Raw genomic sequence first — 5000 nt, 5'->3', positions numbered from 1 at the left:
ATACCGATACCAATTCCAAAACGGGGCAACTATCAGCCACTTGCTCTACATCAAGCTGTACGCCAGGAATGAGCGAGAAATTTACTGAGTAATCCACACCAACAGGATCTACAGCAACAATGACATAGGGATGTCATTAAGAATGGACAAATATGGGCAGATGGTATGCAGGACAGGGAAGATGATCAGAACTGAAGGGGGTCGACTTACCAGAAGGGAATATAGGGGACTCCAAGAGCAGCCACAAGCGCCTTGGGATCCCACAAGCACCTTGGGATCCCACAAGCTAATAGAAACCATGAGGAGGCAGCAAGGAAGTCAATCACTACCAAATACCTCCAGAATGTAAGAGAAGTACTGAGAAGTCAGCTGAACGGTAAAACAAAGTCCAAGCCATCAACATGTACGCACTGCCAGTCATCAGATACCCCGCTTGAATCATAAGATGGCCAAAGGAGGAGATAGAAGCCACAGACGTCAAGACCAGAAAGCTCTTTACCATGCATGGAGGGTTTCACCCTATGTCCAGCATCCTGAGGCTGTACACCAAGCGGAAAGAGGGACGACAAGGACTAGTGAGCATCAGAGCCACTGTCCAGGATGAAACATCGATAATCCAAGAGTACATCAAGAAGATGGCCACTGAGGACAAGCTGCTCAGTGAATGCCTCAGACAGCTGAAACCCGATGAGAGTGAGGAAGGAGAGGTGCAGATGTGGACGGACAAGCCCCTGCATGTGCAACTACCAGACGGAGGAACTGGCTGACCTCAAGAGGACCTACCAAAAGCTGGAACATGCTACAGAGGCACTCATTATGGCAGCACAAGAGCTGGCCCTAAGCACAAGAGCCATAAAGGCCAAGGTCAACAACACCAGATCAGACCCAAGGTGCAGGCTATGTAAGGATGCTCCTGAGACAGTCCCAACACATAGTAGCAGGGTGTAAGATGTTAGCCACAAAAGTATACATGGAGAGGCACAACCAAGTGCCAAGACAGTGTACAGAAACACATATCTGTACTGACTAGAAGTACCCAAATCCCAATGGGACATACAACCAAAAGAGGTCAAGAACAGGGCTAAGATGCTGAGGGACTTCAGCTTCCAGACTGACAAACAGCTACTAGCAAACTGACTGGACATAGTAGTGGTGGACAAACAGCAGAAGAGGTCAGTGGTGACAAATGTGACAATACCAGCTGACGCCAACATCAGGAAGAAAGAACACAAGATTGAGAAGTACCAGGGTTTAAAAGAACAGCTAGAATTGATGTGGAAGATCAAGGCTGACATGGTCCTCGTGAAGTAGGAGCACTCTGGGAGAGTGGCTCCACCAGATTCCAGGATCAACACCTGAAACCTCAATCCGGAAGAGCACAGTCCTAGGAACAGCTAAGATACTGCTTAGAACCCTCAAGCTCCCAGGCCTCTAGTTAAGGACACAGAACCACCCTACAAGGGTGAGAGGGAGATTTATTTTTTTAAGTATACATACACACATACATACTAGGGGTGAAATTTCACGTCACAAAATAAAAAAATGACGAAATAAAATTCAAAGACGCACAAAATAAAAATCCATCTAAAAAAGAAAAAACAATGCAAAGTGGCACCGCGCACCACAACCACTGATGATATTTGACCCTCTCGCCTACTGTATTACAAGAAGAAGAGGAACACTGTAGCAGCACCGAAGAAGCAAAACAGGTATTTCTAAATGGAGGAAGACGAGGTCGAACAAGTAACGGATGCTCTATCAGACAAATCGGTTGTGTGGACTTACTTTGGCTTCCCGTGTAAAACACAAGGCAACGGTGAGACAATTGTGGATAAAACAAAATCTGTGTGCCAACACCGTACACTGTGGCGGGCACTGCTAACATGACAGAGGAATATGCACCTGCTGAAGGCTAAATATTACAGTTCACTGAGGTCAGACATTATAGATCTATATTAGACTGCAGACCTGAGGATTATTTAATATTTGTTTTCCTTCTCATTCAAGAATGAAGTTGTCCTCAACAAAGCAATTTAATTTAAATTTGATGTTTGTATTGTAAATTCTAAAGGGAAAAAATAACAATTTTTGTTTCCAAAGCGAAGAGCATTTTTGTTTTTTACTGACGCAGCAATAATTTGTATGTCTGCATATTAAGGAAGAAAATAAATAATGTTTGATTTTTGCATTTCTGATTTTCTTTAATGATCATTTTGTATGGTTTTGTATCGTGAGCCCTGTTTTGTTTTTTCATTTCATGAGTTAAATATTTCGTTGCACCCCTAATACATACCTAAATATGTACACACTTTCACATAAATACATATACACGTATAGCTATGTATACCTACATATACATACACACAAACGTATATACACACGTACATACATACACCTCATATATACATGCATACATATTAACATACACATACATGTGCATACATATTAACATACACACATACATGTATATACATATTAACATACATAAACATGTATATCCATATAAACATACATGTATTGACATATCCATATAAACATACATGTATTGACATTTATATATACATATATACATACATACACACAAATACTCAAACATACCAACATACATACATACAGTGGTTGCTTAAATTATTAGAACACCTTACAGATATGGAAATATTGACCTTTTTGCCTCTTTAATATGATTAAATTTCATTATTTTCATGAAAAATGCAGACGGTTGCTCTGAGCAAAACAAATATCAGACGAACTGAGTCATACTGTTGTTATCCACTTTTATCTTTAATATTTGGTTTGTCCACCTTTTGTAGCAAATATAGCAGCAAATCTCTCTGGGATAATGTCCATATATTTCTTGAGGACTTCAGCACTAATGTTATCCCATGCCTTCTGCATTTCAAGCCAAAGGCTTTCCTCTGAATGTACATTAGATCTGTCCAGTTTTACTACTTACCCCAATTTGCTACATGGGGTTGAGGCCCAGACTTTGAGGGGGCCAGTCCAGAATTTTCAATGTTGCGACAGATTAAGGTTATATAAGACAAGATAAACCTTTATTCATCCCACAGTGGGGAAGATTCCTTATGTCACAGGCAGTTTTGGCAATAGCTAGAAGAATGTTTAGGGTCACTGTCCTCTTGGGGGGGGGGGGGGGGGAATCCAGCCACAATAAAACAACTCCCAGATGGTACTCTGAGCCTCACCAGAATGTTGTGGTATCCTTTCTTATTCATGATGCCATCAATTTTCACTAAGTCACCTGTTCCCGATGCTGAAATGGCACCCCATAACACGATCCCTTCTGTGATGAACTTGTGGCAAGAGACACTCATTACCTTATCTCGCCCCCTCACTGTCAAACATACACTACTTGCTTGTCGCCGAACTTAAAACTTGGGACTCATCGGTCCAAACACTTTACCACTCTTCCTCTGCCGAATTCTTGTGTTCTTTTGCTAATTTCAGGCATTTCACTCCATTTTTCTTTTTCAGTCATGGTTTCCCCTTTCAGAGGTGGTGTGAATTGGTGGCATCATGTCAGTCTAAAATTGTGAAAAATCTAAACATGTATTATTTTAGATTCTTCAAAAAAGCCACCATTTTGTTTGATTACTGCTTTGCACACTTTTGGCATTCTCTTGCTGAGCTTCATGAAGTAGTCACCTGAAATGGTTTTCAAACAATCTTGAAGGAGTTCTCAGAGATGCTCAGTACTTGTTGGCCTTCTTGCCTTCACTCTGCTGTCCATCTCATCCCAAACCACCTCGATTAGGTTTGAGTCAGGTGGCTGGAGGCCAGGTCATCTGACGCAGAACTCCATCATTCTCCTTCTAGGTCAAATAGCCCTTACACAGCCTGAAGGTGTGTTTGGGGTCATTTTCCTGTTGAAAAATAAATGATGGTCCAACTAAACGCAAACTAGACGGAATGACATGGTGCTGCAGAATCCTGTGGTCACCACGCTGATGCAGTGTGACTTCAGGTTTGAATAAATCCCCAACAGTGTCACACCTCCTCCTCCATACTTCACGGTGGGAACCATACTTGTAGAGACCATCCGTTCGCCTTTTCTGAGTAGCACAAAGACATGGCGGGTGGAACCCAAGATTGAAAATTTTGACTCATCAGACCAAACCACAGATTTCCACTGGTCTAATGTCGTTTCCTTGGGTTTCTTGGCCCAAAGAAATCTCTTCTGCTTGTTGCTTTTCCTTAGTAGTGGTTTCTTAGAAGCTATTCAACCATAAATGCCTGATTGGCACAGCCTCCTCTGAACAGTTGATGTAGAGATATGTCTGCTACTAGAACTCTGTGTGGCATTTATCTGATTGAAAGGCAGGTGACTGGGATGACCTTATCCTACGAGCAGAGGTGACTCTTTGTCTTTCCTTCCTGGGGCGGTCCTCATGTGAGCCAGTTACACCATTGCACTTGATGGTTTTTGAAACCGCACTTTGGGAAACATTCAAAGGTTTTGCATTTTTCCTGGCTGACTGACCTTCAGTTCTTAAGGTAATGATGGACTGTCACTTCTCTTTACTTAGCTGATTAGTTCTTGGCATAACATGAATTCAACCAGTTGTCAAATAGGGCTGTCAGGTGTGTTCCAACCTGACTTCTGAAAAACACAACTAATGGTCCCAACCCCATGAAGTAGGCAAGAAATTCCACAAATAAACTCACAAAGCACACCTGTGAAGCGAAAACCATTTCAGGTGACTACATCATGAAGCTCACTGAGAGAAAGCCAAGGGTTTGCAGTGCTGTCAACAAAGAATAGGGTGGCTGCTTTGAGGAAACAAAAATACAAAATAAATTTGCAGTCATTTAACAATTTTTTCTTTACATGCTACATAATACCATATGTGTTCATTCACAGTTTTGATGCCTTCAGTGAAAGTCTACAAGGCAAATAGTAAAAAAATAAAGCGGGACCATTAAATTAGAAGGTGTGTCAAAGCTTTTGGCTGGACATGAATACAAACACAAACATAAATATA

General features: G+C 41.6%; 1 protein-coding gene across 4 annotated transcripts in view; it reads right to left on the bottom strand.

Moving 5' to 3' along the window:
• Positions 1-5000, bottom strand: part of arid4a (AT-rich interactive domain 4A) — a 52248-nt gene that overhangs the window by 27097 nt on the left and 20151 nt on the right. The window lies entirely within an intron of this gene.

Source organism: Aulostomus chinensis, chromosome 17, assembly GCF_037954235.1.
Source record: "Aulostomus chinensis isolate RoL2024-O1b breed Wild chromosome 17, RoL_Achi_v1.0, whole genome shotgun sequence".
NCBI classification, from domain to species: domain Eukaryota; kingdom Metazoa; phylum Chordata; class Actinopteri; order Syngnathiformes; family Aulostomidae; genus Aulostomus; species Aulostomus chinensis.
This window is presented reverse-complemented; position numbering and strand designations above follow the sequence as displayed.